Genomic DNA, 15,194 nt, shown 5'->3' with positions numbered 1-15,194 from the left:
TGCGGCTGGACCATTTGGATGCCCTGGATAAAGCTTAGAGGCGATCCGGCATATTGCATGCTCACCTAAGATGGAAAAGTCTGGCTTTGTGAGACCAAGGGCAAGAGGGGACAGGCAGCCTCATTTTCAGGCTGTCAGGAAACTCACTGTATCAAAATGACATCAGGCAGAGTCCATGACTTGATTTATTTAAAACATTTACTCTTCAGCTCCTTTATCACTTTCAGCGACTGGAAGGCTCTGAAAAGAAGTACAGACTTCGTTCCAGGTCCTGATGTAGAGCAAACACAGTTCACATTTATCTTGAGGGGGCTGTAGTCCAAACCTGGAGCCCCAGCATGCCCGGGAACCTCTAGGTGCTGCTGCGATGCTAGCCAACAGCTCGCAGTGCCTCAGGAAGCTACAGTACTTGGTACTGCAGGCTAGTAGACATCATATTTCTCTAGTGGAGGGGACTAGTGCCTCGGAGGGACCAACCAGCAAAAGGAAGGCATTACGTCGCAAAAATTCAAATATTACAATAACTTCCACTTTTATAGGACTTCGACCTTGACCAGTTCTTTCACAGGCACTGTCTCTTTTGAGTCTCACAACCATCCTGTGAAAAACAGCTGGCATTTCATTTTACAGATGAGAATTTAAAAGATAAGCTATTTATTCAAGACCAGATAGCTATCAATGGACTCAGGTCTCCTACCTTGAGATTTAAGCCTCTTTCTACCTCGTTGTGCTTCTTTCGTCTTCTGCGCATCAAAACAACCTTGTTTTGTGTCCTGTCCAGGTCTGAAACGTAACCGTGATGTGAAAATGAACATGACGCCTCTTGTCGGGCACTGTATTGCCCCGTCCTAGGCAACAGTTCAGGAACCAGTGGCTTTGCAGGGAAATGCTTTAACCTTACGAGACGGACAGTGAGAACATCAGGCACTGCTGAAGGTGAGCGGAGGAGAGTTTCCAACTGGAGCGATCAAGCCTCAGAAGCAGTTTCCCGCTCTTTCCCTGAGCAATGCTGGAGTTGGAAGGAAACTGGAGTTCCAAAGTCTAGAAAACACTCCTGCCCATGAAATTTCTCTCCCATTGTGGGCTCATGTGTGTTAGTCCTGTGTGTGGTGAAATGGCTCTTATTTTGCAATGGGGCTAAGGTTCACAATGCAAATGACATTGGGAGAGAGAATACATTGGCTTAAATTTGTGCTAGGTTGGAAATAATTGATTTCCTTACAGACGTTTTGCTGGATTCTGGCAGAGGGGAAGAGGATTCAGAATGCCCTGCAGAGAGGCCAAGAGTGGACAGTGGTGACACAGACCATTTCCAAAGACACCACCACTTTGGCCTGCCTGCAGGACTTTCTCCTGGGAGGTAAACTAGCCACAACTGGCCTCTCCCAGCCACCCTCTCACCTTGACCCTTTCACCTTGGCCCCAGGCTGTTGACTCAGCCTCTCCTTCCAGGCAGAGCTTCAGCCACTTAGCTGGCCTGGCCTGACCCCCAGATGCACTCAACATCCAGCCCTCAGCTCCCCAGACTGTCCTCTTTTCTTTGATGGTTCCTTGGAGGCCACTGAGGGAGCAAAGAGGAGGGGAGAGGAAGCTGCACCAGCTCCTCAGTATCCTCTCCTGCTCCAAGGATAGATCTGAGCCTTTCCTCTTGGATCTCAAGGAAAATAAGATATTGAACCAGAGACACTGGAAGGCCCCTTGGATTGACACTCAGCAGAGAGGAGAGCAGTTTCCTTGCAGGGAAAGTATGTGCGAGCGAGCATACGTGGATGTACCAGGGCACAGGAAGGAAGGGAGCAAAGAGAACGTGTTTGCTGCAGTCCATCTCCTGAAACAAAATCTGCCAACGTTACGAGCATTCTCCTCTCCCCCAGGTGCACACACACACTCATAACATGCGCACAACACGCACACCTGAATGAATTTTCATGTCCCGGACTTCTTGCCACAGGCCCTCTCTTTCCCATGATGCAGAACAGACTGGAGAAGAGAATGACCAGACAGAACCCTGGGCCCCTCCTGAGCTGAGTCATCTGGTGTTCACGGCTGTACCGCCAAGGGCCCGGGCACCAGCTGCCACCCCGTGAGGAGCAGGTGCAGGAGTAGGAGGGGCCGAGACAGCTCCTGGCAGGGAAGTCCTTCCTTACCAGGGAATTGCTCATCTCATTTTTAGGTACCAGCAAACCCTGTCCCCAACTTTGGATGCAGCTTTTTTTCCACGTAATTAGATCCCTTTCAACATCCAGCTGCCAAGCTACAGATTCCCGGAAAAGACCCTGGGCAAGCTGTGCAGCCTGTCCTCGGCCTGGTTCCCTGCTTCTGCAGGAGACTCTCCCAAAGGGGAGAGCAAAGAACCTGGGCAGCCAAAACCTCAAACACGGCCTAGGGCCCACCCTGCCAGGGCCATTGCAAGGGCTGACCCAGGGGATAGAAGCAGTGTATCTGTGTGTGTGTGTGTGTGTGTGGCGCGTACACCCTCTCTTCCTTTCTTCTAGTGCAGGGAGCTCCCATCTAGCCTTCCAAAGGCTCCTAGTGCCCTTTGGCACTATCTTCCCCCCTGACTATCAAAAAGTGCTTCCAGAAAGGGCTCCAACATCAATGATTTGCTCTTCAGTGTCCACTGAAGCCATCACGTTTTCCTTCCCAGGGGCATTTGCACCAGGGGCTTTAACCCTCCTTGTATAATGAAAAGCTTTGTCTTTTAGAAACTTTAGGCACCTAAAAGCAGGTTGGAAGAGGAAGGCCCTGCCCCGGGTAGTCGAAATCCCTCCAAACGTCACCTGCGCCTCTGCTCTGCACAGCTCGGGTTCTGGCCTCCCTTCAGCCGAGACAGCGATAGAAAGCCAATGCAGGATGTGAATAGAGAAGGGGATTTGACCTAGAAATGGCCATTTGGAGCAAAAACTAGTTTTGCTTTTCCAAAATATAAAGCAGCAAGGATCGACCGCTGTCTCTCCAGCTCCGGTGCAGGGGTGCTGGCGGGGGTGCTGGTGGAGAGGAAAGGGCATGGGAAGACCCGGAGTTTAGTCCTGGGTCGATTGAAAAGCGACTGGTGACTCTGCAAGTCACTCTATTCCTCTGAGCCTTGATTCTTCCCCTCCAAAATCTATGGATTAGGTTAAATGGTTTCTGTAATTCCTTCCAGTTCCAGCATTCTACAGTCTCATAATCCAGAGAAGAAACTAAAAGCAAACCAGATAAATCCAGGGCTCCAGGCTTCCCATACCCTTTACTTTGGACAAAGGTGATTGAAGTGCCCTAAGGAAGCTCTTTTCACCAAACCTGGGCCTGCCCTGTCTCAGGGAGAAGGTGCTAACGCCAGCGGATGGCCAGGGCCACTGTGACACGGAAACTAGCACCACTTAAGAGGAAAGCATCTTGATTTTTGGACTAGCCATCTCCTAGTGTATGTAGCTTTGAGCCAACCCAGGGAAATGTGTGAGTGTTCAGCTTAATCTTATAAAATTTTAAATCGATGAGTGCCGCCTGGAAGAGTCTGGGCATTGTGGTGGCTCAAAAAGGCAGATACGAGGATAGTTATGTTGTTATCACATGCAACCGACAGAGCAAGTTATATAACAGAGGGGAGGGCCCGGCTTGGCACTGTCACATTGTCACGGGCTCTCGACCTCCCTTTCTCACCTGCTCTTTCATCTGATCCCTTCTTCAATCTCCCTACCACCACTTCCTTAGCTGGGTCATCGTTATCTTCACCTAGCTTGTTGCAATAGGCTCCTGACATCTTCGCTGTCTCTGCTCTTGCCCTTATCTAATCCGTTCTCTGCACTACAGCCAGAGTAATCTCTGTGAAATGAAAGTCTGACCATGTCACTCCATATTTAAAAATAAGTCTTCTAAATTGTCAAATTTCTTGGCACAAAATTGTTCATAATATACTCTTATTTTCTTTGAATGTCTGTGGGATCTAGAACGATGTCTCTTTATTTTATGGCCCAACATGCGGTATTTAGTGAGTGTTCCCTGTGTACTCGAATATGCTCTGAAGTTGTTGGTTACAGCGTTCCACCAGGTCAAGTTGTTAAATGATATTGTTCAAGCTTCTATTTCCTTAATGACTATTTTGTCCACTTGTTCTATCAGTTGCTGAGAGAGTTATACTAAAACCTTCAGTTACAATCGTGTATTTGTCTATGGCTCCTTTTAGTCTGTCAACTTTTGCTTTACATATTTTGAAGCTGTTATTCACTTTATGCAATTTAGAATCTTCTTTTTGAATTAACCTTTTTGTCATAATGAAAATCTGTGTTTCCTCTCTTTTTTTTTTACTGTGTTAGTCTAGCTAGAGTTATTAATTTTATTAATATCTGGCATCTGAAGTGGGGGCAGCCTCGTGGGACTGAGACCTTAACTTGTGGCATCTGAGGCTGTCTCCAAGCAGAGAGGGTCAGAATTGAATTGAATTATAGGACACCCAGCTGGCGTTGAAGAACCCACACGTTAGGTGGCCAGAAGTGTTCAATGTGTAGAGAAAATAAAGATTTTTTTCCCCCTTTCGATCCTTATACGTAAAGTTTGTCTTTTAGAAACATCATTTAGTTGGTTTTTAATTTTTTAATAAATACTGAAAATCTTTGTCTTTAATTCAGCGTTTGTTCTGCTTACAATTACTGTTTAAGTATTCATATATTTGGTTTTAAGTGTACATCTCTATGCCAATAAATCTAACAGTTTAGAAGAAATGAACAAATTCTTAAAAAGTAAAATTGCCTAAAATTAACAGAAAGATGAGTAGAATCTTTCCATATCTATTAAATAATTTGGATTTCTTTTTTGTTTTTTAAAGATTGGCACCTGAGCTAACATCTGTTGCCCATCTTTTTTTCAGTTCTTCTCCCCAGAGTCCCGCAGTACAGAGTTGCATATTCTAATTGTAGGTCCCTCTGGTTGTGCAATGTAGGAAGCCGCCTCAGCATGGCTTGATGAGTGGTGCTATGTCTGCACCCAGGATCTGACCTGGTGAGACTCTGGGCTGCCAAAGCGGAGCACGTGAACTTAACCACTCAGCCATGGGGCCAGCCCTCGATTTCTAATATAAAACATTCCTACATAGAAAACTTCAGGCTCAAATGGCTTCACTAGTAAATTCTTCCAAATATTTATGGAAGAAATAATACTAACCTTGTACAAACTCCTCCAGAAAAATAAATAAACAAATAAATAAATAATTCCCAATTCATTTTGTAAAAGCAATTTACAGACCAATCTTACTCATGAGCATAGATGCAAAAATCTTAAACAAAACTTTAGTAAATTAAATCCATCAATACATAAAAAAGACAACCCATGATTGCCATATGCCTTATGTATGTAAGGTTGTAACCTCGTCATAAACGTAAGATTGATTTAACATTCACATTCAATGTAATCCACTATATTAACAGAACAGAGAAGAAAAATCATATAATCATCTCAATAGAAGTTGGAAAAAACATTTGGCAAAATTCAGTATCCATTCCTGGTAAAAATGACAATTCTCAGCAAACTGGGAATAAAGGAAGGTTCTACAGCCCGCATTATGCTTGACGGCAGAATAGCACACGCTTCCCCCGCAGTCGTGCACATCCCCCACTGTTCACCATTGCACTGGAGGTCCAAGCCAGGACGTACACTCAGCAAGAGGGAGGGCTAAGGATGGGAAAGGGAGAAGTAAAACTGGCATTATTTACAGACGAGATGATAATTTATATGAATAATTCAAGAGAATCAATCTAAAACTATTAAAATTAATAAATAATTTAACAATATCACTCTGCACAAGGTCAGTATATAGAAATCACTTGTATATCTTAACAACAAGCAATTAGAAATTTAAAAAAGAATTTTAAATAACATTTTACAGTAGCATAAAAAAATGAAATGTCTAGCAATAAACCTAACCTAAGAGGCACAATACCTCTATACCAAAATCCACAAAACACCACTGAGAGATATGTTTAAAGGCCTCAATAAATGGATGGATACCAAGGTCATGAGTTGGAAAACTCAATATTGTTGTCAATTTTCCCCAAATTGATCTACAGATGAAAAGCAATCCCAATGAAAACCCCAGCAGGCTTTTTTTAAAAAAATAGAAATTGTCAAAATTCTAAAATTTACATAGACATGAGCAGAATATAGAATACTCAAAACAATTTTGAAAACAGAAGGAACAAATCTGGAAGACTTGTATTACCTGATTTGGGGACTTACTTACTATAAAATTATAACAATCAATTCAGTGTGGTATTGGCAGAAGGACAGACAAATAGATCAATGGAACAAACACAGACCCACACATATTCATTCAATTGATCTTGGACGAAAGCTCCAAGATAATTCAATGGAGAATTTCAACAATTACGTGGAAATGACATGCTATAAATATGGGGGAGAAAGTGAATCTCACTCTCTATTGCAACGGTAACAAAAACTTGTTTGAGACAACTCATAGATCTAAATGCAAAAGAGAAAACGTAAACCTTCTGGAGGAAAATGGCTATCTTCACATTCATGAGTTAAGCAATCGTTTCTTAAACAAGTCACAAAAAACGCTCAGCACAGGAAAAAAAATGGATAAATCATATCTCAAAATTAAAACTCTGCCTTTTGCTCTTCGAAAGACTCTACTAAAAAAGTGAAAAAGTAGTCACAGACCAGGAGAAAATATTTGCAATGCGTATATCTCACCAAGGACTTGTGTCCAGAATATATAAATAACTCCTTAATAACAATACGAAGCAAACGATACAGTTTTTCAAATGAGCAAGAGACTTGAACAGACATTTAGCAAAAGACTTATTATGAATGGCCAATAAAAACATTCTCAACAGCGTTAGTCATTAGGGAAATGTAAATTAAAACCATGAAAAAAAAAAAGCCCAAGAGCTATGACTTCACACCCACTAGAAGGGCAAAAGTTAAAAAGACAGACAATACCAGGTGTTGATGACAGTGCAGAGAAACAAAACCTCTCAGGATTGTTGCTGGAAGTGGAAAATGGTACAACTACTTTAGTAAAAAGTTTCGAGGTTGCTACTAAAGTCAACCTTCTATGTCCCCCTAACCCTACAATCCACTCCGGGTGTTCACCCGGCAGCCGTGAGTACCGCGCCCACCAGAGAACGCTCACAATTGCCGAGATCCGGACTTGACCCAAACACCTACTAACACGTGAGGGGATAAACGGATTGCACTGTGTTCTTACAAAGGAATGTTGCACAGCAACGAAAGGGAACGGAGGAGAGCGATGACAAGGGTGAGTCTCACAGGCATGAAGTTGAATGAAAAAAGCTAGACTCAAAAGAGAACGGAACACTGAATCATTCCGTTTATATAAAGTTCCAAACAAGGCAAAACTAATGTATGGTGAGAGATCTGGGATGGTGGTTACTTCAGGACAGCAGTATTGACTGATAAGAGGCGTGTGGAGGCTTTCCGGGGCTGATCTGGGAGGTGGGTCCGTGGTGCTACGTCTGTAAAATTGAGCAGTCACTTTAGACAGGATGACTCGTCCCAGATTACCTGGAACTGTCCTGATTTTAAACTAAAAGTCCTGTCCTGGGGAAACCAGGATGGTTGGTCCCCCTAACTTTAGATTTTTGCACTTTACCATATGTATGCTATTCCTCAATTTTTATAAATCTGGAAAAGACAGAAAAATCAATACGCCAAAAAAAAAAAAAAAAAAAAAGTCTGACGGCTCTCATTGCCCTCAGGATAAAGTCCAAACTCTTCTCATGGTACATGAAGCCTTTGCAGTGTGGCTCCTGTGTGCCTCCTCCTTTTCCCATCCCACCTCCCTCCTTCACTCCCCTCCAGCCGTGATGACAGCTGACAGCTCCCTGAACATGCCTGTTCTCTCTGGTATAAGCTGGTACCTCTGCCCAGAAGCCCTTTCCCCCGGGTAGTCCCAGTGAGACCCAACTCAGCCTTCAAGACTCAGCTTGGATACCATCAACTATAGGAAGCTTTCCCTGACACATGTCCAAGGTTTGGGATATGCCATAGCACATGTGTAAGCGCTGTGTTATTTATTTGTTCCTTTATTCAATAAAACATTATATTAAGCTCCTAGAAAGGTGCCAGGAAGTACCCAGCGCTGCAGGTCCTTGTGAACTGATCAGTGCATAAACAGACCTTGCGAGGAAAGTGCAGGCGTCTGGGAGACACTCTGAGACACCTTCTCACCCGCCCAGCTCTGCAGGCAGCTGGAGGGCTTCTCATGGCTATTTCAAGAAGGAGGAATAATAGACGGAAAATAACTTCTTTTAACCTCTTTCAACTCCCTAGACCTGCACCGATCCTAAGAAGCGCTCATTTTCTTTCAGCAAGCTTTAAAATAATTGAGTTTTCTTGCTTTCCTACTTTTTAATATCACCAGAAAAGATAGCGATATTCAGCAGCAGTAAACTGTCCACACTTGTAACAGCACTGCGTGTCATTTGCAAAGCTGTCTGAGGACGGAGGAAGTGGCGAGCAGCTCTGAGCAGATCCTCAGGTCAGACTACCTGAGTCTGCATCCCTGATCGACCACTTACCTACCACTTTGGGACCTTGACCAAGTCCGACCCTCTCTGAGCCTCAGTTTCTTCATTTGCAAGATTGGAATGACAGTAGTAACTTCCTCCAAGGGTTGCTGTAGAGATTAAATGAACCTGTATATGTAAGGGGCTTAGAACGGTGGCTGACAGACACACAGTCAGCAATCAGTACATGCAGCCATTCTTAGGTGGAATATGTAGAAAGACTAGGCAACATGGCAGACATTTGTTGCCACCCACACCTACTCATCTCTCTTCTGAGCCCAGACTTACATTTCTAACATCCTAACGGATGCTCTCACCTGATTGAAATGTGAGTGGCCCAAATTCACAACAATCAATCCCAGATTCCCTTCTCCTTTCCTTTTTTTTTCCTTTGCCCAATTATCTGTTATCTAGACTAAAAATATCTCAATCATATTTCTTTCCATCCTCTTCCATTTCCAGTTATTCAACAAGTCTTGAAAATTCTCACAGCCATTCCTTTTTTTTTTTCTTCTAGTTCCACTGCCACTTCCAGAAATGGAATTTCAGGTCATCACTCATTTGAATTTCTTCCATTAGCCTCTTAACTCACTCCCCTCTAAATCAGACTGGTCTTCCTAAAACATCCCTTGAGCCCATGTTCTCTTGCTCAAAAATCTTCAAGGGGCACCCAACTGTCCTTGGGAATCAGCCAAAACTCAACAGTCTGGCATTCAATGTCCATCACAATCTGATCAAAGCCTATCCTTTCAAATCAATTTCTTTTATCTTCTACACGAAACCTCTCTGTCAACTAGTCTAACGGATCTGCAGCACTGACTGGTAAACTGAGCTGGGACTCGGGCTAAGGTCCAAGGCCTATAAGGGGCCTCTTCCTTCTCTAAGTCCAAAGTAAAAGCTTAGCACCAGTCACTAACCCAGTTTGAATGAGGCAGAGACCCCAAATACTCACAGCCAAAGAGAAATGGAAGCGAGCAAGATGGCTCCTCCCACGCAGCAATCCCTGGGCTTCCCCTGCAGCCACATGGACAGAAAAGACAGAAGAGAGAACCACACCCAGGTGCATCAACCTTTTAAAATGCAGTGCTGTCGCCCACCACCAAAGCACGGCCTAGCATTGTCCTGAATCTGACCAATCGGATTTGTAACTCCACCTGGGGTGAAGAGAGGGAGCTGGAGTCCCAGTGTCTCTGCTCCTCTGGAGCCTAGACCTCATGGTGCTCACACCTCGTCACCTTTGCTCACATCAGTGACCTGCCTTGAACAACCTCCCCACTTTTCCTGCTGAAATTCTACTCATCCTTCAAGATCCAGAGTAACACTCTACCTCAAACTCATCTTCTGAATTCTAACAGCACTGATCACTTTGAATTCGATGCTGGCATCTCCTGCCTTGCCTTGGTAGCGCTGTCTTCCTGACTGCACTGACAGCTTCTTAGCCATAGACCATGTCTCTGTGCAAGTCTTGGACTATTAATTAAGATTCTCTGGTCCGATGTTTTAGTCTAATACCAACTAGGCTTAATTAATATGTGTTGAAGAGTTAAATGTTTTGTGCATTAGGCTTCAAGTTATAGACCTCATTGTGAAAGAGATCTAAAGATACGGGCCACATACGAGGATATTCATTGCTGCCATACTTATGATGGCAAAAAATTGAAAGCAACCAAGTGTCCATAAACAACGTAATGGATAAATAAAGTCTGTTGTACGTGTATGTTGAATGCCTACTCTGAATGCAAGTAATGATCTAGCTCTGGGTGTATCAACACGGATAAGTCCAAAAACACACTGCTCAAGAAGAACAAGCTTTACAACTATATTATAACCTGCCAGGTATGTAAATTTTTAAAACACAGATAAAATAGTCTGTCTCTGGATTCATGAATAAAAATAGGCTGTAAAAATATGAATCAAACCCACTCCTGTTCATACTCATCAGATGACAGAAGGGATTTGTCAGAGTCTTCAGACTATTTTCTGTAGTTTTTATTTTATTAAATGATGTAAACACAACATGATGTTTGTTATTATATTGCTCTTCGTCTTTTCCCATATTTTTTTTTTTAAAGATTTTATTTTTCCTTTTTCTCCCCAAAGCCCCCCGGTACATAGTTGTACATTCTTCGTTGTGGGTCCTTCTAGCTGCGGCATGTGGGACGCTGCCTCAGCATGGTTTGATGAGCAGTGCCACGTCCGCGCCCAGGATTCGAAGCAACAAAACACTGGGCCGCCTGCAGCAGAGCGCGCGAACTTAACCACTCGGCCATGGGGGCAGCCCCGTCTTTTCCCATATTTTTTAAGCTTCTCAAAATGAAGAGAAACAGACAGAAAGATACCATTTGCTCTAGCCCCTATCCCATGGCTGGCATGCTGCGGCTCTCCCAGTTGTATGAATATAAAGACCCAGGAGGGAGGGCCTGAAGCCGTCCTGAGACTGGGGCATGGCTTGGGAATCGGTGCTGATGAAAGTTCACTAAATCCTTTTGATCAGCTAGTTTCCTAGATTTTCCTGTAAGTGAAAAGGGAGGCAGTGGGGGCAGGGCCAGGAGAAAGAGACAAACCCTTTCCTGTCGGCCGGCTCTGGGGAAAGACTACACGTTGGTGCTCAACCTCAGAGAAGGGGATGTCTTATCCTTTGTTACCCCTTTTGGACTGATGCTGTTTCCAGCAAAGGTCTATACGTGTCTTTACACTGTCTGTAATAACAATAAGAAGAACACCTAACAATTTTCAAGGTCTTACTATGTACCAGACCTCATGCTGAGCACTTTACATACGGCTTTGCATCAGTGTGGATACTTCCAGCTGTGGGTATCATAAAACTCTATTCCAGTGGAGTTAAACAATAAAGGAATATGTTGGGTCACGTAACTTGGAGGCCAGAGACGGACAGCTCTTAGGACTAATTCATGCAGAGGCTCAACAATATCAGCCGAGGCCCAGGGGTCCATCCATATTTCTGCCCTTCTGTTTGAAGGTGCCGTTAGAAGAATGCCATAGAGTTGGGGCTGCATGCTCCCATGTGTGCGCCCACGGCCATCGGCTCAGGCCTGTCCATTCCTGACAAGTCTCTGTGGAGGGGACGGGGTTCTGTAAACTGTTTAGAGCCTCCAGCAGCTGGGGTGGAATGGATGCTGGGAAGATGCCACCATGCCTACCATACTTTCTCATCCATCCTCACTACGCCCCCGTGAGGCCAGTGCTATCACGATCTACATTTCACAGACGAGAAAATGAAACAACCAGAGATTAAGGTTTTACCAAGTGCCACGCCCTCCACAACTATACTGCACACCTTCCAGTCCCTCATGGAATGTGCTTACCCATGACTCATTAGTCTCCCAGGACGGGAGCCGAGAAGTCAACCGCATGGTCCTTCTGCCTCCGAAACCCTGAGGCACGGTCCAGGCCGGCGAGGGTCCCTTCCTTCGCCTCCTGACCCCTTCTCCTCTTCTCTGCACTGGTGCCAGCTCTTCTGCTCCAGGTCGCAGGCTGGGCTGTGAGAGACATGACTCCCCACTTTTCTGCTGTCTGCCCCCACCCTCCTCAGTCTTTGGGAAGCCAGCCCCGAAAAGTGGTTGCACTGCTATTAATCTTTTTTGAAACAAATTACAGGAGTAAATAGAGGCTAAGAGCAATAACAACAAGCTTGGGAAATTTACAAAGGCTCCAGAATCTCACAGTCCTCTTAGTCATTGCTGGACCTCTTCCCAGCAGCTAGGCCTGAGGGCCTGCATGGGGGGAAGGGCGGCAGCCTTCCTGAGCTTGTGTCTCCCAGTCTTGGGGGCACATTTAAGGGCTTGTCCCCAAGGTCATCTCCTCAAGGGGACATCCTCAAAGCATTCACCTGATGTCTTTGTCATCCTTCGAGGTTTCCTCCTTGAAAGCACTATGTCCACTGTGGAAGTCCAGTTTTCCTGGACGAGGTCACTGGTTCCCAGCAGTGCTCTGCACCAACATTCTGGGGCCCCAAATCAGGCACATGGGTCAAGGTCAGCCAGTGCCCTTCACAAGCCTCACGGGCAAGGGAGAACGTGCAGATGAGTGTGCAGACAACGCTTTTGCTCAATGGATCTTGTTCAAATGCAGCATCTGATTCAGCAGGTCCGCGGTGGGACTCCAGATTCTTCATCTCCAATGAGCTCCAGGGGATACTGAGGCTGCTGGTGCGTGGTCCACGCTCAGAAGGGCAGGGGCGTGGAGGATGCTAATGTTGGCTGTGGGTCAGCCCTCCCATTGTGGACACCCCTGTGTTGGGGGCTTAGGGTCAAGGAATGGCCTGTGCTCCTGGGAGCCGGGTAGGTTAAAAGGCCATCTGTTCTGGCCTGACTTGAGGCTTGGTCATCACAGGCTGCCAGAGATGAGTAATCCCCATTTCCTCAGAGCTCTGAGAGGCTAGTCCCAAAGTGTGGAAGCTCCAGAAACACAGACCTTCTCTCAAATGAAGGCCGGCTCCAGCAGCACAGAGTGTCCCTGACCCGGGGGTGGCCGAGCAGGCCTGAGAAAGATCCTTGCTGAGGGTGTGAGGGGCAGGAAAGATGGGGGGCAGAGGGAGTCCTTAAGGTTCCCCTTCAGCCCTGAGATTCCGTAAACAGAGTGAAGCACAGGGCTCCTCGCCAGAAAACAGTGATGAGTCAGGGTTTTCTTGCCTTCTCACCAACCTCCCATCCAGCCCAAATTTTCAGAATGATTGTGTGTGAGATCCAGTCTGTCATTGCAGCCCTGTTTATTTTGCATTTGTATTTCTCTCCCCGAATAAAGCCCTGCCTCCTTCTCTCAAGGGTCACAATGGGTTAATATCGTTGACACAGCCAAGGGGAGAGAGTGCAGTTTTAATGTGAGAAGAAAAATATTGACAGGTTTGTACAAGCGACAATAATTAACTCCACGCTCTGGTGATCCGCCAGCACATCTGTCTCTCCTTCCAACCTTCTTGCTCTTCTAGAAGTCTTAAAAATCCAGCTTTAGCCTTTAAAGGCAAAAAAATCAAAACAAAACACATGGTTTGGCTCTGAGAAATACCCTAGTCTTATGCAGTTTAAATTTGGTATCGTCTCTAAAAGATAACCGGATGCAGATGCTGTGGGTAAGAAACCGCTGTCCTGATGCCAGCCCTCATTGTCCATCCTCCCCTCCGACTGGCCAGGTTTCTGTCTCGGCGAAGGTCAAATATTAAAAGTCAGAGAGCTCAGAAACACAAGGAGCACTGCCTGAGCCACAGCGACAGAGGCAAGAGGGGCTCTGAAGGGAAGCAGAGCAACAGTGGGCAGACAGGAAGCAGGGGGGAGAAACGGCGGCTTGCAGCCAGCAGCGAGCTCGGCAGCCTGTCTCCGCCTTGGGTGCTTCATGGTATTTTCAAAACACCAGTGGCAGAAGAGCCTGGTTAGGAGGGACATCTCTCATCTCGGATCCTCTCCCTGACAACGAAAACAGGGTGAGCACATTTGCATAACAGAAGACAGGGACAGATTGCCACTCCAGAAGGACTCGCAGGAGACCCGTCAGGAATGTTAAGAAGCAGGACAACCTCACAAACTGTGAAATGTTTCATGTACTGGGCTTGAGCTAGTTGATGGGGAAGGCTGCAATGGAAAGAAAGGAAACGTGGGCCATGTTCCATCTACGGACCCCCACCTTCTGAATGAATGGCTTTAGGACCCCAGGGAAAGCCCTCCCTCTGCCTATGGTCTCCCTTGAAAATGCCTCCAGGCGGTGAACCCCGCTGCTGCAGGGCAGAGAACGAGGGGGTTGCTGGAGCTTGGGAGCACTTTTCACGGCTCCCCTCCCCGCTGAGCCTGAGGGACCCCCCCCCCACCCCTTCTCACCTTCTCCTGACCTCAGCCCCCCACCTCCAAGCAGTGGGGACGTCCTTCCTCTCGAAGGCTCAGGGAGATGTGCTCCTGTTCTCATCACACTCAGGCCGCACCCAAGCATGATTTTCAGCAGACAGACCCGAGCGAGGCAGGGCGGTCAGCACAGTCCTCCAGGTCAGGCCCATGTGAGTTACGGAGGCCCTCAGGGCCCCTGCCAATTACTTTATTTCTCGTAAAATGCAACCTGGGTAAACAAACCAATTTTGGGAAGGTAGCTCCGTGGGTCGATTTCACCACAGACCGGCCAAGTCCTGTGTCCCCTGAAGACTCTGGATCTGAAGGAGATGAGCAGGCAGAGGGAGGAGGCGCAGGGCAGGGTCCGCTCAGGGCCGCGGGAAGCACACGCCTAATGTCTGGCGGTGCTGTGTTGGCTGCGGTCCCCGGCCCGCCCCGCAGGAGGACAGTGGGTGGGGATTGGATTCTGTCCCCACACTCCGAGAGGGGACAGTCCGCTATCCCCTAGAGAGGTTTTGGGCTACAGACACAAAGAATTGGAAAGAAATTGGCAGGACTTGGTGGGGCAGGCGGGGTCCTTGGGGGAGAGAGAAGCAGACAAGAGATTTAAAAGGGATCCTCTAAGCGAGCAGCAGAATGGGTCCTCCCCCTGCACCCTTGGGCCCCTCAGGCAGGAGGAGGAGGAGAATCTCTGCTGGCAAGGTGGGAGCTGCCAGAGCCGCCTGCCTGTGACTCAGGCTGGAATTTTCCTCCCAGGAAACAAAGATAGGGCGAGGTTTTTGTTGTTGTGGTCACTCATATCGACCTTCTATTGCTAGCTCTCTCTCTTCTCCCTCTC

At 46.4% G+C, this 15,194-nt stretch overlaps 1 long non-coding RNA gene across 1 annotated transcript; it reads right to left on the bottom strand.

The window, feature by feature from the left end:
- Positions 1-5,341: 5,341 nt before the first annotated feature.
- LOC124241614 (uncharacterized) lies at positions 5,342-14,734 on the bottom strand. Its single transcript, XR_006889265.1, has 3 exons — positions 14,354-14,734; positions 11,852-13,945; positions 5,342-5,646 (listed from the first exon to the last, which is right to left on the bottom strand). It is a non-coding gene; the product is annotated as an uncharacterized LOC124241614 (long non-coding RNA).
- Positions 14,735-15,194: the final 460 nt, after the last annotated feature.

Source organism: Equus quagga, chromosome 7, assembly GCF_021613505.1.
Source record: "Equus quagga isolate Etosha38 chromosome 7, UCLA_HA_Equagga_1.0, whole genome shotgun sequence".
In the NCBI taxonomy this organism is placed as follows: Eukaryota; Metazoa; Chordata; class Mammalia; order Perissodactyla; family Equidae; genus Equus; species Equus quagga.
This window is presented reverse-complemented; position numbering and strand designations above follow the sequence as displayed.